This window comes from Protopterus annectens, chromosome 3.part1 (genome assembly GCF_019279795.1).
Source record: "Protopterus annectens isolate FY-2018-M chromosome 3.part1, PAN1.0, whole genome shotgun sequence".
Taxonomy (NCBI): Eukaryota; Metazoa; Chordata; order Ceratodontiformes; family Protopteridae; genus Protopterus; species Protopterus annectens.
The window spans coordinates 1,372,557,997-1,372,584,405 of record NC_056732.1 but is presented as its reverse complement, the minus strand read 5'-3'; the positions used below and the strand labels follow the sequence as shown (position 1 = coordinate 1,372,584,405).

The 26,409-nt window shown below is 40.4% G+C and overlaps 1 protein-coding gene across 1 annotated transcript in view; it reads right to left on the bottom strand.

Annotated features, from left to right (window-relative positions):
* SHARPIN (SHANK associated RH domain interactor) overlaps positions 1-26,409 on the bottom strand; it is an 846,773-nt gene that overhangs the window by 143,684 nt on the left and 676,680 nt on the right. The window lies entirely within an intron of this gene.

Genomic DNA, 26,409 nt, shown 5'->3' with positions numbered 1-26,409 from the left:
CATAGGCCATGTCACATTTATATAAATGACAATAAACCATAGCGACACAATCTCAATTGCAAACATTATACATTCCAAAACGTGCAACACAACTGTTGCTGCAAACATTACACATCACCTTTAACATATCTAGTCATTGTTAGTCAATCATTACATAGCTCATTCAAATCCTGCCTTCTTTTAAAACTTGTTCCTCCTCTGCATATATTGATCCCACACTTCCCATTTTTCCTATGTAATTTGCTTCTATCATTTTCTAAAGATCCCAGTTCCAGTTGTAACTGTTAATATCTTTACTACTATCATCATCATCTTTTCTCGGCAGTTCCCGTTAGGGGTTGCCACAGCAGATCATCTGTTTCCATTTCTTCCTGTCCTCTGCATCTTGCTCTGTCACACCAACCACCTGCATGTCCTCTCTCACCACATCCATAAACCTTATCTTAGGCCTTCCTCTTTTCCTTTTACCGGGTAGCTTCATCCTTAGCATCTTTTTCCCAATATTCTCAGCATCCCTCCTCAGCACATGTCCAAACCAATGTAATCTTGCCTCTCTGGCTTTGTCTCCAAACCTTCCAACCTGGGCTGACCCTCTAATATACTTATTCCTAATCCTGTCCACCCTTGTCACACCCAGTGCAAATCTTAACATCTTTAACTCTGCCACATCCAGCTCTAACTCCTGCCTTTTTGTCAATGCCACTGTCTCCAACCCATATAACATAGCTGGTCTCACTACCTTCTTGTAGACCTTCCCTTTCACTCTTACTGGTACTTGGCTGTCACAAATCACTCCTGACACTCTTCTCCATCCACTCTATCCTGCCTGTACTCTCTTCTTCACTTCTCTTCCACACTCACCATTACTCTGACCTATTGATCCCAAGTATTTAAACTCATCCACCTTTGCCACCTCTACTCCTTGCATCCTCAGCATTCCTCTATTCTCCCTCTCATTCACACACATTTATTCTGTCTTAGTCCTGCTGACCTTCATTCCTCTCCTCTCTAGAGCATATCTCCACCTTTCCAGGGTCTCCTCCACCTGTTTCCTATTCTCACTACAGATCACAATGTCATCTGCAAACTTCATAGTCAACGGGGACTCCTGTCTGATCTCATCGGTCAACCTGTCTATCACCATTGCAAATAAGAAAGGGCTCAGAGCTGATCCTTGATGTAATCCCACATCCACCTTAAATGCATCCATCACTCTCACCACAGACCTTATCGCCGTCACACTACCCTCGTATATATCCTGTACCACTCTTACATACTTCTCTGACACTCCCGACTTCCTCATACAATACCACAACTCCTCTCTAGGCACCCTGTCATATGCTTTCTCTAAGTCTACAAAAACATAATGCAACTCCTTCTGACCATCTATGTACTTCTCCATCAACACTCTCAGTGCAAACATCGCATCTGTAGTGCTCTTTCCTGGCATGAAACCATACTGCTGATCACTAATCATCATGTCCCTTCTTAACCTAGCTTCCACTACTCTTTCCCATAACTTCATGCTGTGACTGATTAATTTAATCCCACTGTAGATACTACAGCTCTGCACATCTCCGTTATTCTTAAAAATCAGTAACAAAACACTTTTTCTCCATTCCTCAGGCATCCTCTCACTTTCCCAGATTTCATTAAACAATCTGGTTAGAAACTCCACTGCCATTTCACTTAAATACCTTCATGCTTCCACAGGTATGTCATCTGGACCAACAGCCTTTCCATTATTTATCCTCTTCATAGCTATCCTTACTTCCTCCTTGCTAATCAAGTTCTTTCAGTCGGGTTTCAGGCCATGGCTCTGGCACCAGTTATCAGTTTTCTGTGGGAGGAGGCCCTGATATCTGTGTCAGCCATCTTGTGATGTATGGGTTTTTGCACTTCATGATTCACTATCCCCACATCATCCAACCTTCTCTCCCTCTCATTCTCTTCATTCATCAACCCCTCAAAGTACTCTTTCCATCTGCTCAAAACACTCTCCTCGCTTGTGAGTATGTTTCCCTCATTATCCTTTATCACCTTTACCTGCTGCACATCTTTCCTAGCTTGGTCCCTCTGTCTAGTTGGTTTAGACTATGATTTTCATTTTCTAGTAATTGCTTTTTTTGGCAGCCATCATAATTAGACTCAACAAGACCTTACTATGTCTAGGCAATTCCGAGTATGTATCATAGCTCAAACAAATAATTTCCCTAGTCACTCCAATTTGCTCACCCAACATCTCCGACAGAGCAGTCTGCAGGGAATCTTTAAAGTCTACAAACTCACTACACTCCTAGAAAATTTGTTCCCAGTTTCCTCTTTCTGTCCCATCGCACCTTCAACATTTGCTGTCTACCTGAGGAAAAATTCTTTGATGCCTGCTTGAGGTATAAAATACCCATGTAAGCACTTCCAAGCAAATATCTGAAATCTTCTACATTTTGTTGCATATTTGGGAGACATACATATATCCTCCCCATTGTTTCTTTGTGAATTGCTCATCTAAAATCTCTCTCTTTCCAGTCCTTTCTGACCTCCTCTGATTGATTCTTATAGTTACTGTGTGATATTTTATATGATCTACTAATTATCCCTTTCTTATGGCAACTTCTTTTCTAGATTCTACTAAAAACTCTACCAGTGCTGGTCTTTTGTTTAGGACCCCCCCCCCACCATTTCTTTCTCTTTCCCTACATTCTGATATCAATCCTTGATAGAGAAGGAAGTCTCTAGGCTTCAGTCCAAATAAGTTCTTGGCATATTCCCGTTCTATTACATTTTCCTCTCTAGTTATTTGCTCTCAGTACCTTGGTTCCTTTGCCGGTCTTCTCCAATACATTCCCACCCCTCTTGACTACTGCCTGTATCCCTAATTGCAGTCATTGCTATAGGTAGAATCTCCTTTCTTCATTGTTGTGTTGAATAAGTTCTTAGAAGACCTTCTGCTACCTTATGAATATAATATTCTGTATGACTATTGTTCTCCTTAAAAGTCTGCATCCAAAAGCCAAGTGTCTCCCTGTTACTAGAGCTTCCCCCTGTTTCATCATTATCTCTTTCCACTTTGAATTATAGTTTTCTGCTTGTGGTATGTATAGGAGCCTTAGTGTGTTGCTCTGAAATCCTCCTTCAACTTGGGTAATCCCAATCTGCTCTGTTCTACTGGAAGAATAAGCTTATCCCACTTCACTCTTGCCGTCTTCCCCTCCCAGATAAAATCCTTCAGCTCTTTATTAATTGCTACCCACAACTTTTCCTCTGGTTGATAAAAATATGCCTGACCAGTATATAAGACTAAAGGGACTAAAACACTTTAACTTTAACTGCTTGCATCTTACTATCAGTATCCATATAACAGAGCTTCCATTTTCTCAGTTTTTGTATTATCTTTTGTTTATTCTCTTCCCACATATCCTTAGCTGCCACACCAGTATCATTTTTAATCCATACCCCCTAAATACTTCATTTTATCATGTCCCATAAATATGGATACTGCTAAACCAGTTTGTATGTGGGTATGTAATTTACCGCTGCTGATTTTGTTTTTGCTTTATTGATTTTTAATCTGGAAATGGTTTGAACCTGTCTCAATATGTTCCATAACACTGTAATGTCTCTTTTGGTAATAAAATAATGTCAGCTGCAGATAGAGCCAGCTTTTCTTGACTACCATACTAATTATATCCTTCAATTTCTGACTCCCTTATTTTCTTTGCCAATGTTCTAAATATAATGCAAATAACAAAGGGGAGAGAGGACACTGCTGCCTGGTTCCTCTGCTCAAGCAGAGATTATCAGAGAGGACTCCACCCAGTTTAATTTTCACTTCCGATCCTTCATATATCCTCCTAATCAACCTTATAATTTTATCAGGGAATGCAATTGCTTCCATTGCTCTACTCATGAAATCACAGCTTACTCTGTCAATTGCTTTCTCTGGATCGAGACCCACCAGCAACAGTAGCATTTTCTTACATTCTGCTTCCCTCTGGATCATCACTGTTCTATTTATGTTGTCAAACGTTTGCCTCCCCTCCACAAAGCCACATTGATCCATATCTATCAATTTTGGCATCACTTTTGCCATTCCTTTAGCCATTATTGACATAAACACTTTATATTCATGATATGGTATTGAAATAGGCATGTATAAAGCTGGATCTGATGGATCTTTACCCTTTTAGGTAGTACAGCTACTACTGCTTTCTTCCAGGATGTAGGTATGTTTCCTCCTCTTAAAACACTGTTAAACAAAACCTTCCAGATCTTCACCATTTTTTCCCTCCTAGCTTCCAAATTTTCAGAGGAATATTGTCTAATTCTGGGGACTTTCCTGTAGATTGGTTATACATCATCATTTTTATTTCATCTCCTCCTATCCTGTTAGTAATTGAGCCTCTTCCCCCTCTAGCCTTGGCATATTTAATTCTTCCATAAATATTTCCATTTGTAGATTTTCTTGATTTACATATTTCTCTGCTTTATACAGACTTTTACAGAATTTCCAAAATATTTCTAATATCCTAGTTATCTTCTTTGTAATAGGCTCCCTAAGCTTGGTGACAGTTAGCATTCTGTTTCCTCCCACTGCACTTACCAAAAAAAATGTACACTTTATTCAGCTGCTCTTACTGTAACTGTGTTCTGCCTACTTTATTACCTCATTTTGCTTTGCTGTGTGCTCTTACGTGTTCAAGTGCTCTTATTCTGCTGCATTTATTACTGCTTGTTAGTAGCCTGATTAAATTTATCTGCTATTCTAAGCATCTTACTTTTGGTTTTCAGCACTTGTGCTTCAGGACAGTTGTTTTACATTTAAGAAGGTTTTTGTGGTCTACCCTCTTGTGGACAAACCCTTATCAAAACCCTCTCTTCATAAGTCTGCCAAGTATTCAGAACAGTATGTCTGGCCAATTCCCATCAGTTTCTACTGCCTGCCTGGTCGACATGGGTATACTGAGACAGTGTAGCATCTGCTTCATGTTCACTGACAGCCCTATTCTCCTAGCACATAATTCTTCTATCTGGGAGAAATACATCTACATCAGTAACCTGGAATCCATGCTCTCTCACCACAGTCACTACTCCTGAAAAAGATGAGACTGCCAGTACAAACACCCAACACCCACATCACATAGGCAAGCACAACACACACACACCTATGCAGAGGTCCTCAATAAAAACTTACCTAAACAACAGATCTCTCCAAAACACAATCACAAACATTCCACGCCCAACACCAAACACATCACATGCAGCAGACAACACACCAATGTCTCACAAACACAGCCCATAAGGCATAGCAATAAACCAACGCAGCCTATAAGGCATAACAACAAACCAAATATACTAGTCTTTGGTGACTCAGTTGTGAGATGCACTGATGTTCCCCTCACCAGGCTCGACAAGGAGAAGGTCACGGTCAGTTGTCTGTCTGGTGCTACAATCTGGCACATCACTCACGCACTTAAGTCTCTCCACAACAGGTACAAGTATGACTCTGTCATTGTCCATGTTGCTGTGAATGAATTGAGACGTACCTCCTTGGAATATATGAAGAGAGACATGACTGAACTCTCAGAGTATGTGTCTCAGGCAGGTATGTCCCTAGCCCTAAGCAGCATCCCACCTTCACCAAGCATAATACCACAGTACCAACAAAAATAACTGACTTCAACAATTGGCTTAGTTTCTGGTGTCTTTCCAAGGGTATCCAGTATCTGTCTGCCTGGGATGACATGGTTGACGGGCCTCGATGCTTTGCCAGAGATGGCCTCCACCTGTAACCCCTGGGATTCCGGATCCTGGCCAAGGCTCTTGCTTCCCCCATTGTGCCTATTTTAGGCTATGTCCCAAAGACAAATCTTCCAACATAAAAGATCTGTCAAAAAGCAAATTGAAGGTCATGCTGCTAAACGCTTGGAGCCTTAACCTGAAAATGCACTCACAGGAGGCTCTCCTCGCATTGGAAGATGCCGATGTCTGTGCATTCACCGAAAGTTGGTTCAGGGCCGCAGAGGTCAGAAAGACTGTGTGTGGTGGAGCCTCTATTGCCATTAAGAACAGGCACACCTCCAGACTGGTTTGCCAGCATGACACACTGGAATTACTCCAAGTTCAACTGACAGTTGGCAAGACACTCATCCAAGTTATAGCCAGCTTATAGAGCCGCCATCCATGACTCAGGATACCCACTCCTCCTATCTGGACTTACCTGACTCCATCAATGAACCCCCCCAACACCCTGATCCTTGGTGACTTCAACTACCCCACCATAGACTGGGTGAACTATTCCTGCACTAATGAACTCACCCAATGATTCCTTGACTTCATCAGTTCTAACACTCTAGACCAGCTTGTCTCATCCCCCAAAAGGGGAGATAAGATTCTGGACTTGGTTCTCACCAACATGGGCAAATGCTGCACCACTCCCATGGTATGTTCTTCCCTTGTGAGATCAGATCATCAGTCTGTCTCATTAGAAGTTTCTACCCCCCAGCCATAACCAGACCAAAAACCTTCTCAAAAGCTGACTACAACCTCCTACGGGAGGTATCAGTAGCTTCACACCACCACCCCCCTCAGAGAATGCAGACAACTATGCTGAACAGTACGCCAATGCAGTATACAAGCACCTGTACAACTGCGTGGACTCAGCCATACCCAATAGAACTAAAACCTGCTCCTCAAGGAAACACAAACCTGCCTGGTGGACATCCACTATCAACAGGCTTTACAACAAAAGGAAGACATTGTTGTCCAAAGGTAAAAAGGAACAACTTCCAAATTGGAAAAACACCCTCCTCAGCCTCAACAAGCAAATTAGAGCACTAGCTTAAACCTCCAAAGTCAATTATGAATTGAAACTTGCCTCCGAAACAAAGGGAAACCACAAAGTCTTCTTCAATTACATCAGGAACCTCCATGGCAAAGCCCAGGTTTGCTCCAAATTAGTACTTAATGGTACCCATTACACTGATCCTGTTGACTTAGCCAACCTGTTAGCAGATAGGTTCAGCACAAACTTCACCCCCCTAGCCCCGCCAAAGGCCCATTCGACATCCCTGATACTTGTCCCTCACCTCACATCTCCACAGATCAAGTGTTAAAGGCCCTATCCAAGACAAAGAACACAGCTTCCATGGGACCTGATAGTATCCCAGGTTGTATTCTGCACCATCTCCAGAAAAAACTAGCTTTGCCATTAAGCACCTCATTCAACCACAACCTAAGTACAGATTTCATTCCAGCAGAGTGGAGAAGTGCCATTGTCATCCCCTTGCACAAAGCTGGTGCCACTACTGACCCTGGAAACTATAGCCTCATCAGCTTGACAAGTCTGATCTGTAAAGCCATGGAGTGTATTATTATGGATCTCATAAACAAGGACATAGGCAATCTCCAAACACTTGAACCCAGCCAGTTCAGATTCATCAAAGGCAGATCTTGCCTGTTGAACATGGTTGACTTCTTTGAGACTGTCACCAAGGTCCTGGATGAGGGAGAGTCAGTACATACACCTTACCTTGACTTGGCCAAGGCCTTTGACACAATCCCCCACTCAGGCATCATCAAAAAGCTAACACAACTTGGTGTAAATTCCTATCTCATCAGGTGGGCGGCCAACTAGCTCACCAATAGGACCCACAAGGTCAAAATAGGTGCCTCCACCTCCGACATTTTCCTGTCACTAGTGGTGCTCCCCAGGGATCTGTCCTGGTACCCCTACTGTTTGGCATCTACTTCTCAGAGGTCCAGACAAAGACAAAAGAGCCTGTGGCTGACCAAGTTTGTGGGTGACTGTAAGTTGGATACTGTCATTGACTCCCCAAATTATGTTAACATACTGAAAGATGGTCTCACAGCAATAAATGACTGGTGCAAAAGTCATGGCTTTAGTTAAATGCAAAAAAATGTATTATCATACCATTCGGCAATAATATGGCCCTACTGATTACCACATCAACGGCAACACCCTAAGCACACAACCTGTCATGAGAGACCAGGGTACTCAGGTTGACAACAATCTCACATTCAACCATCATGTAGCAGCAATGGTCAGAAAAACCTTTTACTTGGTTCATCTCATAAGTAAAGGGATTGCATCCAGAAAAAAGGAGGTTATTACTTCTCAGTACTCCTCCCTCATTAGGCCAATAATTGAGTATAATGCCCCATTTGGTATGTATCCCTCCAGACACCTGCACCAACTGGAAAGGCCACAGAAATACCTCACAAAGAGACTCTATGGCCTCCAACACCTGTCCTATGCGGACAGGCTCAAATCGCTTTCACTCTACTTGGTATTGTAGAGATTGCTCAGAGGCGATCTGTGTCTCTCCTACAAGACAATATTGGACCCTGCCCTACTAGTGATGCTCCATGTCCATAAGTCTAATTCCTCGCACATTACCCATTTGAATGCCCCAAAGCTAATATGCGACATCAACAAAACCTGCTGGAGAGACAGGTTGGTCTCCCAGAGGCTGCCCCATCTCTGGAATTGACTTCCCATACATGTCAAACAGAATACCTCGCTTACCCTCTTCAAGTGCAACTTTGATGTATGGATGGGAAACCACAAATTTGTCCCAGGGGTTCCACCTGTGTCCCTCATTGACAGTGGTTACAGGTGCTGACTGAGATTTCTTTGTGGGGATAAACTCTTGGCTAAGCTTGTAAGGGCACCAGGGCCATTAGCCTATTGACCTCCTATGATCTTATGACAGCCCTTTCTACTTTCTGTTGTCTGAGTCATTGTGCTAAAAGTTTTTGTGCTCTAGAGTTATCAAAAAAAAAAAAAAACAGTTGCTTAACAGCAATCTTTCTAAACTCATGCATATTATCAAGGTAGTCCATTATTTTATCAATCTGTTGTTGCTCCTCTTCTTGTTCTGTGAGATTCCCCCTATTTTGCAATACTCTAATATCTGTCAGTCCCTCTAAATAACTCTTGTTACTTAAACATATCTCCCTTTCTTTTATTTCCACCATAGTTTTAAATTCCATTTTAATTTTATCTTACTTCCTAGCTATATTTTCAGAAGTTGCTATCTTCTCTAATAGCTCCTGAATAATTTCCACTAGCCATTCCTTAAATTCCTCTCTTTTCAAAAGATAGGTGGGAAAGTATCAGTGCCTCATTTTTATTCATTACCCTGTTTTTTTTTCAGTTATTATTGGCACATAATTTGAAACAGTTATTGGGTGCATATCAAGACCTTCAATTAAATGGACATGTTCCTGTGAAATGTAAATTTTGTCTAGCCTAGCCCAGTTTTTGTATCTTTGGGAATAATAATAAATTCCCTCCAAATTCCTAGTACTGATTTCACATTTTCCATGCCAAATACTTTCATAAATTTCTTTAAAAATATACCCTCCTTTGTTATATTTCCCTTTCTAAGCCCCATATATATCTTCACTGTTGCAAATCAAATTCCATTCCCCACCTATAAGTAATCTTCCTTGCTGAAAGCGGATTATTTCTTCCAGTATTTTCTTTAGCTTTATTACAGCATTTTTTGGTGGAATATAAATACATGCCAATGTAATCCTCCTCCCTTGCCAGTAGCCCCTTAGTACTACAAATGTACCATTACTGACTTTTTCCTCTTCTATTACTATTGGGGCTCGTCTTGCAGTTAATATAAGTACTCATCTCTTCCTTTACCCCAGGTATTCTGCTGAATAACCATCCTGAAAACCTTTCTTTATCAAAGTCACATGTTCAGTTCTTTCCAAGTGTGTCTCCTGTGGCATAGCTATTTGCACTCTACATTTTTAATATAGTTCACACTCCTCTTACTTTTTTGGATTTATCTGTGAGACCATTAATGTTTAAAGACATTATAGAAAGAATCATATATTGAGGGATTATTATTCCCACCTTTTTATGTATAACAGCTTCTTTAAGTGTCTAGTCCCAGCTTTTGTGTTACAAGCATGCACTGTTTGGCATGTTAATCTTTTATACAGCTGTTTATTGTCATCTCCATTTCAGCCTATGTCACATCTTGCAGAACATTTTGTTTTATCAAAAAACATCAAATAAAAATACATACACAAGCCCAATACCTCCCTAAAACCTAACACACAAAATGATGTGCATCTTCAAATATTGAAGCTTTATCCCTTAATAGGAACATGAGTTCCACACTGACAGCCACAGCTCCACACACACACACACACACACACACACACACACACACACACACACACACACACACACACACACACACACACACACACAAGCTAAACAGAAAGAAGGCTTATCCATGCTAAGTTGCATGGTAGAGCTTGTGATGTTATTAAGTGCTGGCTGGTTTTGTCTTATCTATATAGCTCTCCCAGCTGGGAAACACTTTAAAGCTTTCAGAAAAACATTTTCTTCAATCATTTCTCTTTATCAAATTGTCTGCTAGTACACAGTACTGTTTACTAGAAAAAAAGACCTTAAAATATTTAGTATTATTTTTCATTTACTTGCTTTCTGTCAAAACTTGTTACTATATAATGCTAACAGTCATTCTCCAATGCAAGAACGACAAAAAGCACACTGATTTTTCTTCTGTCATACTCTTTTAACCAGATTCCCCCTTTTTACATTGCAGTACCTACATTTCTTAAAACTAAACAAGGAGAAAGAGAGAAACAAAAAGAATAAATAGAAGCACATATTTACCTTAGTGTCCCCATTACACTTAAAAATAACTGAAAAACTTTACTTTATAACATGTAGAGAAAATCATGCACCACTTAAGTAATACTGTTAAGAATTTTGTTTTTTACTTACAGTTAACTCTCTCCCTCCTCTTCCCCTCTCCTGAGTATTTTTCTGAACATTAATGACAAAAATAGGGCATATGCTTTAGAGTCAACTACAAGTTTAAGTCTAAACAAGTCCAATATTTCCAGATTTTCTTGTTCTGTCCTGTTCACAAATATAATTATTGCTTTGTAATCCCACATTTGTCATTTTCTAGGTTACTGATTTTATTCTCCAAGCGTTAATAACATGATATAAGGCATATTCTTTAGAGTCCCCTACAAGATTAATAAAGTCCAAGAAAGTCCAATATTTCCAGATTCTTTTGTTCTATTCCTGTTAATTTCCATCTCCAAAACCCTGTTTCTGCTTCATCTCCAGTGCACTCTCAATTCTTCTATTCAGCTTCTGTGTTTTCTTCTCTGTCTGAATCATTTTCCATTGAAACTCTGGGAAAGGTTTCACTGGCAGAGTCTCTCTGTAGTCTTTATTACCAGAAGAACAAGAAGCAGGTTCTCCTTCAGTTTCACAGTTCACTTTTTGTTGGACAAACGTTTGTATTTTTTCCTTAGCATGTACTTCATCAAAAAATGTTTTTGTACCTCCAGGGAAAAATATTTTGAGGATAGCTGGGTACAGCAGTTTGAATCTCATCCCTGCTTCTTGGCATGCCCTATATAATGGAATAAAGTTATTCCTCTTCTGTCTGATGTGCAATGAGTAGCCATTCTCCACTAACACTCTGCTGTCTCCCACTTTTAGTACTTTGTTGTTCTGCCACATTTTTTGTCAGAATCAACTCCTTCTGCTGGTATGATTGCATTTTTTCTATTAAAGGTCTAGGTTGTTTTCTCATTGCCAGGTTTGGAGCATACACACAATGTGCCCATTCAATTATCAATTCTTGTTGTGAAATATCAGTCCAGTTGCTTATTTGTACTTTCATAAAATGAATACAGTCTGTTCCTTCCAGCTTCTCTGGTACAGCAGAAAATCTAAGGTTTTCCCTACAATGTTCTGTCCTCTAATTCTATTATTTTTTTAAACGTCTCCTCTTGTGCAGTCCCATCTTCAGACAGCCTTTTCTTCATTTCATCCTCTGAGTTTTGCAGTTCTATCACCTTATCTGAATATCAGTTCAAAGCTTCTTCCATGTTTTCAAATTTTTACTGTTTGTGTTGATATAGTCTACAGTGTTTTGTTTATTTTAACCATCTCTGTGTGCAGCTGTTTTATACTTTCCTCTAGGTTACTGGAAATGATGTCTGGAACTTGCTTGGCTTCTTTCTGAACAGCTGCAGTACTTTTCCCAGTCTGTGTTTTTTCAACTTTTGTAACTGATTTTCCTCCAGGTCCTTTATATTTCTTTTTTTCCTGGCATTTAGGCAGTGCACTTACTAGTGAGTTACTGAAATTTACCCTGAAATCTAGGTCCACCGGCTTTCTTTTTCAAGTTTCTGTTTTCAGACTGGGAGAGCCAGAATTAAGCTGTTAGTCAAAGTGCAGCCATCTTGGAAGTCTCTGTCTGTAAGCCTTCTACCCCCTCAATACCACATCACAGCACACTACTAGACCTATAACATATGCTCAGGCTGTAAAGAAAAATTTGCCAAGGGTTCTTAGAAAGCACTGTAAAATATCCCAGCCTCCATCACAGAAGGCAACACCTACTCTTTCTCCAGTCACAAATACTGCAAATGCACACAGCTCACTTAAGAGTCATCACAAAAGCAGACCTAAATCCATAAGGCACACTAAGCCTGCTTTCACACAAGGAAATATTTTATTCACAGATGATGCTATATTTAGGCATAAGGATTCCACATTCACCAGACTAGACATGAACAGGGTGACTGTAAGTTGACTGTCCAGTGCCAGGATCTGTGGTGTTACTAGGGCCCTAAGGTCCCTTAAGCCCCACAAATATGACTAAACCTACTGGCGGCACATGTGGGAGTGAATGACCTGAGGCCCTCAATCTAGACAGTCATACAGAAAGACATGACGGAACTTACTACATGTGTATCAGAGGCAGGAAAGACACTGGTCTTGTGTAGGATCTTGCATTCCCAAGAATGATGCCTTGATACAAAGATAAGATGATTGGCTAAGTACTTGGTGTCATTCTAAGGGGATCCAGTATGTGTCAGCATGGAATGATATAGTAAAAAAGACTTGTTTTGTCTGGGATGACTTACACCTGTCATATCAGGTCTTCTACTTACTGGCTAAAAGCCTTTATTGCCCCATAGAGCCTTTTGTAGGCAGACTGTCTCTACTGGACATGCCTATATAGAAAGCTTAAAGTCAAATTTGGAAATCAAGGTGGCACTACTCAGTGCTAGGAAAGAAAGATGCCAGAACTTGAGGCCCTCCTGTAGCTCTAATACATTCATATTTGTGTAGTTACTGAGACATGGTTTCAACGTAATGATAGCACTCCATGTACAGCAGGGTTTGGCGTCTATCCTGTCTTCAGACTCTTGGGAAGTTGGGGGGAGTATATACATTTCTTAGTAACACCATTACTTTACACCAAATTATCCACACCCCTAACTTGGAGCTCATGGAGATTCCAGTCACCCTGAATGAATCCAATTATTACTTCACTGCTGGCTACTGATTCCCATCAATGTCACCCAAAGATCACAGAAATTACATTAACACCATGTTCCTAACCAAGAATATGACATCACAATGTGCATTGGCAAGCAATGTGCACCTCAAAGTGAGATACAGATTTTATTTAGAATTGTGCAGTGCTCTTCTCCCTCAAAAAAAAAAACTAAACTTTTTACACCTACCCCCACCCATACCCTCCACATTTCACTTCTACATCCAGTCCAGTAATGGCACTTATTTTTCTCCCCCACCACCAAACTCCCCTCCTAATTTATTTAATATCATATAATTTACTTACACACCACATAAATACTACATAAAATCAATTAAACAGAAAAAACTAGGATAGAATATAGAATCAACTTTTTCCTTTACAGAAGCTAGGAGCTAATAGCCATTTAATCTCCACGTTAATTTCTTTCTCTTCTATCATATATACTTACTAAAAAAATAAACCAACCTTAACAGCTTATATTCATATATAATATATATAGATTTAAGTCACAAACACTTAACTCACCCACCATCACTGTCTGATGGTGTAACAACTGCTGGGCTGGAAGGGCTGGTTAGCTGGCCTTAAAGCTAAACTTACTAACATTATTAACCCCACAACAACCCAACAACAACTCACTCCTCACTCTACTCCCTCATACAATTTACATACAAGAACAATTTCCTCCTCACACGACCTCAAATGACTACTACCTGAAAAAAAAAAAATTAGGCTACCTATATCTATATACTTCTAAATAAACTAACTATACTACCCAAATCAACTACATCACTACCACATCTCAGACCATATCACATACCTGAAACATCAAAAAATCTGAAGGCAAATCATGAAAAATAGGTGTGGTTAACATATAATTTGCATACATAATTATTTAACCACTAAAATGCCCCCATAACAATGGAATGGAATTGTGGGATAAACATTCAAACTAAAACATTCAGTCCCAAAATACCCCACAGCAGTTCCTCATTACCTGCATATCCTGTCCCATTGCCATTTTACCATTACTTTATTTCATTTTACTATTTACACTTTAATTTGCATACTTATAATTTGTATTTTACTTCTTTTATTTTTTTATTTATTTTTTTATTTTTAACAGCATTTTATAGCACATTTAAACAAAGCAGTCTCAGTAACACAGCAGAAAAATGCCCTTCACAGATACACATTCCTTGAAACTCATTTGAACATTGACAATATTGATTCATTGAAACAAATGACCAATGATAAAAACTAAATTACATGAAAAAAAACGCATGTTTTTAATGCTTCAACATAAAAGAAACAAATGTTCAAAACAAACACAAAATTAACATGTACCTTTTTATATTATTTCTTATGTACAATAAATTATATGTAACAATTATAACAGCACACTTGTTATATTTTTTTTTGTTTTTGTAAACATTAAACAAAACAAAAGAACCAATAAATGACTAACAAAAACACAAATAAATGTAACATCAAAAATCCAAAACATCATATTCATACAAAATATCTACAAATAGCCAATCTCTAGTTATCAGTAAAAAAGCACAATATAAGCAATGAAAAAGTCATATAATTCCACATAACAGACATATATAAACAACTTAATATTTCATTGTTTCATCTACAAATAAAGTGCCTGTTGCCCTTGAGATATAAATTGCCTATGTTGCATAAAAAAAAATATTAGTAATAATACACAAGGGGGGGTGTGACAAACTGATAACAGGTTCATAAATACTAGGTATTCTCTACAAGAGGACATTGTCAGGGCTGCAAAGCACAACAGAGTACAGTGTCAGCATCATCTACAACATGCTGTGGGAGACCCAACCCCTTCTCATATCAAAGCAAGTATTCTACCGTCGTCACACTACTGACAACACACACACATAGCATTACGCATATGAAATCTCTAAATAGCACATATATTTTGGGAAGGGGAGCCCCCAAAACCAGGGACACATTTTAAACATTGCTTGATGATCTTAGAAAAGTTGTTAGTATAAAAATGGTTTGTGTTACCAACCATGCATTTCTGAAAGAGAAACTTGGAAATGGCTATGATTTTATGAATTCAGTTCTCATTGGATTTTGCCAAAACAATACTTTAAGAGGAGAGGAACAGACCAGTGACACACACACACACACACAAGACACACAGACACACACACACACACACACACACACACACACACACACACACACACACACACAGGTTCCTGATAGTTCACATCCAAGTCACTGCTGCTTACTTAGCTATAGTAGTTAAAGAAGCAAAATAAAAAAAGATGCAAACAAAAAAACATAATGAATAAATTAACAGATAAAAGACTTGCTGTAATCAAAAGAAATGGTTAGCTATAAATTAAAATGTTTTTTTTATTATATATTTACAATGTGTTTTTTGTTGTACACACACCATTCGACTACTAGCCTGTTTATGAAGAAGGTGACATAAGAAGCTTAGCTGTATAAACATGCTGAGAGTCTAATGAAAGGATCACTAAGAAGAAAATTTGTTTTATATAGCCAAGATAAAAAGCATTAGCCATTGGTGGCATCATGACAGAGCCAGCAGCTTCAACCACTCAAGTTTATTTCCTCTCCATGGTATAACTCACACACACACACAAAAATACTAGTCCACCTAAAACCCAAACAGTGATACTTACCTCAAATGTCAAGTATTCAGCTAGCTGGTAATCTGACGTCATCGCGCAGTGATGAACGCAAAATCAAAAAAAGAAAATAAAAAAAAAATGAAAAAAAAAATGAAAAATGAGGGTACGAAGGGGGGCCCCTTAGCACCCCATTATAACCCCCCCAAAACTAAGTTGGGAGTAATGTCTCAGACTTCTCTCCAGGGCATGTTCTCTCCCTCTCTTTTTTAAAACTAAAAAAAACTTTCTTCTTAAATAACCACTGGTTATGCTCTTTGACTAACCATAATCTGTTACTATCATCACCACTCCAAACCACCTCCCACTAAAACCACTATATATTACCTCTATATACTCTATACTACATTCTTAAATACTTTTCTATTTTTATGTAATATTTAAGTCAATTTTTATTTTTATGTAAACTTTAAATTTTTGTAAGTTTTTTTTCTGGTTTTTTCTCCAAATGGACATGTATCCAGTTGGACTAGCCGGTCAACAAATCAAAATAAATATGAATATCAGAAAATGAATTGCAACAGTTACCAAGCTGTAGAGCATCTTTTAAAGTCAGCTTCGTCCACAATGTATTAATAACAACCACCCGACCACAGTTGTTTAGGTACATTCTGTTACATAGATGGGCTAATCAGTCCCTTCTGAATGGGACATCCAATGTAGCCATACAAATCTAAGTTGATGTGAAAAAGAAGGCTAAAGTGTGAAAACAAAAACAATTTGTGTGTGTTGCTGACACTTTCTGGGCTCTATAAGGCTGAAGGAAGACAGCTGTTCTCAGAACAGTTGTGAGCAACAATGACAATGGTCATGATGACACAGCTCCTGATTTATTGTTCAAGAAACTAATGTAAGGATTGCTTTGGATAACATGCCTGCTTCATCTAGAGACAGATAACTTGGAATACAAACAGATTATTCTCTAGAGTTACTTGCAGTATACCTACACTGCAAATATTTAGGAAAGTTCTGTGTTTCACATAGATAATGCAGTCTCAGCACTGCAGAAGGAGGTGGTTACATTCTTTATAAACTGCTCCCATTGTCTCTGCAGCACAATGTAGGGAATATTATGGGCACTTTGTGTACCAAGTTTATGCAAAAGCATTAACTATCCCTACTGTCCCTACTCTCTGAGGCACACATGAAAAAGGATGCCAGGTGTAAGCTGCTCACATGTTTATTCTGTGAGATAGATGTCATTCTGTGTAATATGCTCATATAGACTCTGCAGTAAGGAGACTGTAGTAAAGAAGAAAACTGCTCTGTAGCTGAATTCCCATTCTGTGTCCTGCATTGGAAATAATGGGATACAGCTACTCCCAGCATTACCCACACCCAATCCTGGACTGCTGCTGAACTGTCTACTACTCTTCTGACTTCTGTACAGCAGTGTTTTAAGGGGTAAGGTCATGTCAGATAAACTGTGCAGCTGAGTACTGCAAAAGTGCAAATAAGGCACCGTGCACTGAGACATAAGATTCTACCATACATAGGATAAGAAAACATTACACTTAACACATGCCATTGCTCCAACATGGAAAGAAGGTCATAGTACAAATACATTTTGTAATGTAAGTATGCTACCACAATGTTCAGAGCTCAAGCCTGAGAAGGTGGTCACTCCATGTGAACTATTATTAAATGACTGATTTTTAATGATGGAGACTAACCCACTGAGATGTAGACATTCCATTTTCAAGGAATGCCAGGAGATGAACCAGTAAAAGCCAGACACAAAGTGAAACTCTCAGTGTGTACATTTCAAATTGCAACAGATGAAATATTTTTATATAGGCAGTAAACACAAACAGTTGAAGACATCCATTAGAGGCAGTGACAAAAAAAATGGAATCTAAAGGTTAGTTCGGCACTGCTATCATACTGATCTAGGATCCCTGATTTTCTAATACTTATAAAAATAACTATATGTAGCAATTTACTGAAAGGCTGAAAGTAGGTGGTCTACATTATATATGAAAAGTTTCAAAACTTCAAACCTCATATGTTCGACAACATATGAGCGAAGTTTGAAACTTTGAAAATATAATAAAAATTTAAAAAAAACTTACATGAACACTCTGAGCAGGGGGGCAAGCCCTCCTGCACCCCCAACCCCCCTACTTAAATATACCAACTCAGAGATCACACTTCAGTGCAGAAAAGGGAAATTTTCCCATTCTGCGCCGTAAAGAGCCATTGCTTTTAATCTTCGAACTTTTCAAAGTGCGATCATATGGTGTCAACCATATGACATTCGAACTTTGAAAAGTTTGAATAATTAATAGGGACCCGAAAGTACACCACTGAAGCATATTCACCCATATTTTGAAAGCAGCTGAAGCTAGCCATATAATGTTACACCCACATCCATAACTAACATCACCACTACACTACCTATTGTGGTGTTTTATTGTACATTTAAGTGATGATGAAACTTAATTATTTGCTATTTGCTGTCTTAATTTTGAATGCATCTGCTTATCCACTAGTGTCTAACCAAACTATATCATATATGTTTTATCGTGCTCCAGTTTATTGTTACATTCCCTCTGGTTACCACTATAAAAGGGTCTTTGACTGACTAGCACTTACCCAGCTAACAAAATTAAACAAAGTAGATGTACTCATGCTACAAGAACTATTGGTAGATAATGAGACCATGTCAGGAAAAGAGATGCCCATATACACACTATTCCTATAGAGTATACATATAGAGAGAGAATTGAAAGAAAGCAGTTTTGTTTGTACTTTCCCTTCACTCAAACATTTCCTGCTCAGTTAATTAAAGTAAAAAATAGACTAGTCTGTATGGTCTTCTTTTACTCTTCCCCACATAGTGAGATAAAAGTTGGACATGGTTTAAATCCAGGAAGAGCATACCAGCAGTGCAAGGCTATAATGCTTTCCACATATTAAGACCAGCTACTATGCAGGCAGGGATTAAAGGTGGAGGTGCCTCAATTTACATTAAAACTAAATATATCTCAAGGCTTGTCAAAAAGGACAATGCACTTGAGCTTCTCCATGTTCAAATCACCACAGGCAAAATCTCATACCACTTCCTTGCAAGCTATTATAGGTCCCGTTCAATGACCCAGGAAACCCATAACACCTATTTAAACATACATGAAACATTCACCATCCAAACCAATACCACATTAATGTGTGATCTTAATTACCCCACTATTAACTGGGAATTGTATACATCACCAAGTGTGCTGGCACAGAGATTCCTGAATTTTGTAAGCACAAACTCTCTGGACCGGATTGTCAATACTACAACTACAGATGCAAACATACCAGATCTGGTCCTCACTAATATAGGAAAGTGCTGCACATCTCCTAGTGTAATGTCCTCTTTGGTATCCCCTAGTGTAATGTCCTCTCTGGTAACACCAGAAACAGAACACTCTCCTTTGAAGTAAAAATAAAACCCAGAACCCCAACTACCCTGTAATGTTCAGAACTACTGAAAGGCAAATTTACTACTATTAATAACCTGTGATAACCTGGAAAAAACAAGTGATAACCTGGCAAAATTTCAAGCCCCACAACCCTGAGAACACTTCTGCCTATGTGGAACTGTTCATAGAAAGCCTATGCAAGCATGTTAATAGCTGCATAGAGGTAGATGTGTCCACTAGGAAGAAGTACAGAACTAACTCAAAAAAACAATCCACCGTAGGGGAATCCCAACATGAATAGGATGTATAACAGAAGGAAGAAAATCATGGCAAAAAGTAGGAGGTGTAGCACCCATCAGGATAAATCAGATCTCATCAAACTAAACAAACAATTCAGGGGACAAATAAAATCATCATCATCAGCCCCCCTTTTCCCATTTTTTTCTACATGGAGTCGGGGTATCGTGTTAACTGTCGCCACTTCTCTCGATTCAGTGCCACACTCCTTCCTTCTTCAACACTCATGACTGACTGTCACAGACCTTCTTTCACACAATCCAAGCACCTCTTTGCTGGACGTCCTTGCTTCTTCTTACCTTCTTCCTGCCTGTCCCAAATCTTCCTCACCAGACTGTCTTCTGCTTTTCTGCATGTGCCCAAACCACCATAATCTGTTCTATTTGGTCTTTTCTGCAATTGGAGCAACTTTGGCTTCTGCTCTTATGTCCTCATTTCTTTTTCTATCCCATAGTGTGCATCCTACAACCCTTCTCAGGCACTTTATTTCCATCACCTCTATCTTCTCCAACTGTTCTGTGTTTACTGTCAGGTTTCTGTACCATAAAGTAGTACTGGTCACACCACTGTCTTCTACACCTTACTTTTCAGCTTCTTTGGCATTCTTCTGTCGTAGACTACACCTGACACTCTATGCCATTTGCCTGCAGCCATCCTGATTCTAGCTTTGACTTCTTCATTCAGACTTCCCTTCTCCTTAACCACTCCTCCCAGATATGTGAAGCTGTTTACCTGTTCCACTATCTTCCCTTCTATCTCTAGTGACAGCTTCTTCTGATTTCCCCAATTTGCTGTCATTATCACCATCACCATCTTATCTGTGCTTAATTTCATCCCATGTCCCTTCAGTTTTGCATTCCACTCTCCTATCCTTTGCTGAAGTTCTACCTCAGAGTCTGCCTGTAATACTGCATCATCTGCATACAGCAACTTTGTTGATCTTCCCCCTCCAACCTGTTTGCTAATGTAGTCCATCACCAGTATGAACAGCAGTGGGCTCAGAGCTGAACCCTGGTGTACACCCACTCCCACTGGGAACCCCTCTGTGAGGCCGAACGCTGTTCATACTTGAGTCACTGGGTCCTTGTACATAGCCTGAACTAATTCTACCAGTGCTTCTGGGACTTCAAACCAATGTAGTACTGCCTAGATCAACTTTCTTGGGACCTTGTCATATGCTTTCTCCAAGTCTAGGAATGCCCAGATGGACTCTCTCCTCATCTTCAGCTTCTTCTCAAATATCTGTCTTACTGCAAACATCAGGTCAGTTGTGCTGCATCCTGATTTGAATCTGCACTGCTCATCTCCCATTTACATTCTACTACTCTGCATATCCATTTATCAATCACCCTCTCCTGAACTTTCATGCAGTGTGGTAAGAGTTTGATGCCTCTGTACTGCCCACAGTTGTGGATATCCCCTTTGTTCTTGTACACTGACATGAGTATACTTGTTCTCCAGCCATCTGGGATATGCCTTTCTCCCCTATCTTACCCAGCATCTTTCTCATATCTGCGGTGACCTCATCTAAGCCTGTTTTTTTCCCTGATCTCATCTCATTTTCCTTAGTGCTGTTCTTACTTCATCTAGGGTGGACTCCTCTTCTTCTCTCGTTGTAGGCTGTTTCTGGGGCAGTACAGCTTCTGTGGGGGTTTCTCCATTCAGAAGCTACTGGAAATACTCCTTCCATCTGACTTTGATGTCCTGTGGACTGGTGAGCAGCTTGTTCCTGGCATCCCTTATGAAGGGTGTCTGACTAACTTCATCATCTTTATGTCTTTGCCTTGCAAGCTGATATAGTTTCTTTGTGTCACTTACTGAGTCATGTTCCAGAAGTTGGTACAGTGCCTCTAATGCCCTGTTCTTTGCTATTGCAACTTCTTTTTTAGCTTCTTTGTTAGCCAAACCAGTAGTCCTTTCTAGCCTGGTCAGTCTTTTCTGTCTCCTACTTCTTCCTGCACTCTTTCTTTTGATGACTTTCTGGAATTCTGCATTCCACCACCAGTTTTCCTTTGTACCCTATTTCCATACCTATCTCAGCCACATACCTTTTCTGTAGTCCTGACACCTGCTGTTTTTAGGCACTGCCATTTTTGATCAATTCCACCTATTTCCTCCTCTTCTTGGGGTGCCAGAGCCCTGACTAATTCATTGAGCTGTTGTACTTTCTCTACAGTCAACTTCCAGGTTTTCAGCTTGGTCTCTGTTGACCTTAGAGCCTTCTCTGACCACTGCTTCCAGCTGATTGTGGCAACTAGTGGTTTATGCTGTGGGCTGATTGTTTCGCTGGGGATGACTTTGCAATCATGGATTCTACCCCAATGCCTTTTCCTTACTAGGAGAAAGTCTACCTGAGTTGCATGTTGGCTACTCTTGTATGTGATTTTGTGACTGTCTCTCTTTCTGAACCACGTGTTGGCTACTATCAAGCCATTTGCTATACAGAAGTATAGAATGACTTCTCCTTCTTTACTCCTGTTGCCCTACCCATGTGGACCCAGGCAGTCCTCATATCCTGTTCTGTCTGTCCCAATATGTGCATTTAAGTCACCCATTATCAACACCAATTCATGTTGTCCTGCTTTATCTAGTAAGTCCTGCAACTGCTGTCTGAATGCATTCTTTTCCTCACTATCACAACCCTGCTGTGGGACATAGGCTGAGGTTATGAATACTACCCTATCATTACACTGGAGTTTGATTGTCATGAGCCTGTCATTAATTCTGATGGTACTCCTCGGTGCCTTGTGAAGCCTTTCTCTCACCACAATTCCTACACCACTTCTAGCCTGTCCCCCTCCTGAGTAGTAGAGTCTGGATCCCAAGCCATGTGGCTTTACTGCACTGCCCTTGCATCTCATCTCTTGGATATATACCATCATGTCATCCACTTCCAAGCAGCGTCCTGTCAGTGAACCTACAATAAGCATAGCAATTCTCAGTTCATGTTTGGCAGGTTGGTTGGTTTTATGTCTAGCTTTTGCTCAACAGAGCTATCCCAGCTAACCCAGGCTGGGCAACTAGACACCGAATGGGCAGTAGCTTATTGATCCAGGGCTGCTGGGCTTTATGGCAGGCACACACTGGCCAATAGGGGGCACATATACCCCTTCCACTATTAGCAAGGGTCCCTGGCATAGGTGAGAGTAGGCTGGGTCCTCAACCCACTTATCACCGGTAACTACTCATGCACATTTTGGTGACTTAGTCAACATGACCGAATCACCTGCAGCCATATTTTTACACCACTGAGTGGCTAGCCCTGCCATGGAAGCCACAAGGACAAATAAACTCTACAAAATCAAAATTTGAGGTATATTTGGCCTCCTAGGCCAGGAATAACCACAAGGTATTCTTTAGCTATGTTCGCAATCTCAAAGACAATTGTGTACAGAGCTCATTGTTAATGAAGTCACCTATACTGAGCCATATGCTAGAGTAAACCTACTGGCATGCAATTTCATTTCTAACTGAATATGAACATTTCTAACTGTTCAATCACAGCCCCACCTCAGGCTTTGTCCCTACTGAATGGTGCACTGCTACAGTCATCCCTCTCCACAAAGGAGGAGTGACTACAGACCCTGGGAACTATCGCCCAATTAGCCTGATGAGTCTGATATGCAAAGCTATGGAATGCAACATCATGGACCTAATAAACAATTATATAGGGAATCTCCAAACTATGGATCCCACACAGCTTGGTTTTGTGAAGGGTAGATTATGCCTGCTCAACCTGGTCAACGTCTTTGAATTAGTTACCAGAGCTGTGGTTGATGGCAAGGTGGTTCATACAGCCTACTTTGATCTGGCCAAAGCCTTTGATACCATTCCCCACTCAGGAAATCATTGAAAAATTCATTAAGCTAGGCATCAACCCCTATATCACTAGGTGGGTTGTAAACTGGCTCACAGATAGAACCCACAGTGTGAAAGTAGCTGACTCCAAGTTAGACTGCCGACCAGTCACGATTGGAGTCCTACAGGGTTTGGTCCTGGGTCCTCTCCTGTTTGGTATCTACTTCTCTGAAGTCCAGGCCAACAAGAAGGGACTCTGGCTGACAAAGTTCACAGATGATTGCAAGTTGGGAGCTATTATTAACTCCCAGGTGAAGTTGACATCCTACGGAAAGGTCTCACTGAGACCAAAGACTGGTGTCAGATCCATGGCTTTAAGCTAAATGCCAAAAAAGGTCATCATCCCCTTTGGGAAAAACCTGGGAACACAGGTTGACAGCAGCCTCTCTTTTGACCACCGCATTGCCACTGTGGTCTGAAAGTCCTTCTATGTGGCACATCTCATTACTATGGGTTTTGCCATCCTGGAAGAAAGAGGTCATTGTCTCCCTCTACTCTTCCCTCATTAGGCCAATCATCAAGTACAATGCCCCATTTTGCATGTACCTCACTAGACACCTGCAACAAATGGAGAGGCCGCAAAAGTACCTCACAAAGAGGATCCTAGGCCTTAAACACCTGTCCTATATGGACAGACTCAATAAAATTCCAACTATTCTCTCTCATATCACCTACTTAGAGGCGATCTCTGCTTGACTTACAAAGCCATGTCTGACCCAGCTCTGTTAAAAATGCTACATCTAAAGAAATCCCAATCCCTCCACACCACAAGCTCCACAGACCTCAACCTCATTACCACAATCAACAGAACAAGCTGGAGGGACAGGTTCATAACCCAGAGCCTGCCCATGCTATGGAAAAGACTTCCCATACATGTCAGAGAGAGCACCTTACTGGCCCTCCTCAAGAGAATGCTTGATGAATGGATGGGAAATAGAAAATTCACCCCGGGGATCACTCCAGTGGCTCTTCACGACAGAGGCACTGGGAACTAAGGTCGGGTGGCACGATGCCAGGGTAATCCTATAGACTAGGCTTATAAAGGCTCCAGGGCCATTAGCCTAGTACACACCTATGAACTTTACTCCTCTCCTCCACTCCTCCTCTCACGAAATACCATCAAATATAACTCCCCCTATCATCACTATGAACAGGTACTCAGTGCTCTCTCTCCAAGGCCAGAACATTGCATCAATGGGCCCTAATAATATCCTAGGCTGCCTTCTAAATAGCATGAAATATGACCTATCAGGTCCACTGGAATCACTATTTAACTGTAGCCTCCAAACAGGCTTCATGCCTCACAAATGGAGAACAGCAACTGTCATCTCTCTGTACAAAGGAGAGACATCTACAGACCCTGGAAACTACAGACCCATAATTCTCACTAGTCTCACATGCAAAGCCATGGAAGGAATTATCATGGAAATGATCAATGATGATACAGGAAACCTCCAGACACAGGACCCAACCCAGTTTGGCTTTGTTACGAGCAAGTTTTGCCTAATCAACCTGGTGGACTTATTTGAGAAAGTCACCAAAGCAATGGATGAGGGAAAAAATGGTTCATACTGCCTACCTAGATCTGGCCAAGACATTTGGCAAAACATCCCACTTAGACATTGCTAGCAAACTCAAGAGGATAGGTATAAACTCTTATGCCACCTGTTGGATAGCCAGCTGGCTTTCAGACCAAAGCTAGGAAGTTAGAATTGGGGAGTCCACCTCTACAAAGAGGCTAGTCACCAGTGTGGAGTGCCTCAGCAATTCGTCCTGGAACTGCTCCTTTTTGGCATCTACTTCAAATGAAGTCAAGGCCAATGTTAAGGGTCTCTGGCTGACCCAGCTTGCAGATAACTACAAATTAGGAGCAGTCACAGAATCCCCAACTGACACTACTGTTCTCTAAGTAGGGCTAGCACAGAAAAATAAATGGTGTCATATCTATGGACTAAAATTAAATGCCAAGAAATGCATAATAGTATCCTCCAGGAAGACAGCCACCCCTGGTAACTATCATGTTGTCAACACACCTCTAAAAGTCAACCCAATGGTCAGGGACACACATAGACAGTAATCTAGCCTTTGATCATCACGTGTCTATGGTAGTGAGGAAATCATTCTATGATTTGCAACTTATAAACAAAGGTATGACATCTAGATCCAATGAGGTCATTGTTCCACTGTATTTGGCTTTTCTCAGACCGATCATTGAGTACAATGCCCTCTTTGTATTTACCTAACCAGGCACTTACAACAACTGAAATGTCCACAGAAGTTCCTCACTAAAAGAACACAGGTCATAAATAACATGTCTTATGAAGACCACCTCAGAGCTCTTGCCCTGTATTCTGTCTCTTACAGGCTGTTGAGTGGAGATCTATGCCTGGTACACAAGGCATCGCTGCACCCCACTCTGATTGACCTTCTGCATTATCCATGAAGCAAACAGCACCAGAATTACCCGTTCCTAAGACTTAAACCTTGCCTGTGATGTAAATAGGACCTGCTGGAGAGATAAGTATGCATACCCGAGACTACCCCCTTCTCTGAGACAGGCTCCCCAACCATGTCAAGTAGAGGTCCTCCCTAACTCAACTGAAGTGTAACTTTTACAAGTGGACAGAGAACAGGAAATTAATTTCTGGTTTGGCACCTATGTCTCTAATGGACACACAGGCAGCCTTAAATGTTTCATCTTCCAAGCCCCCGTTTACAATTACCAAGGGTACCAGAACTTGTGAGACATTTGGGATGCTTGGT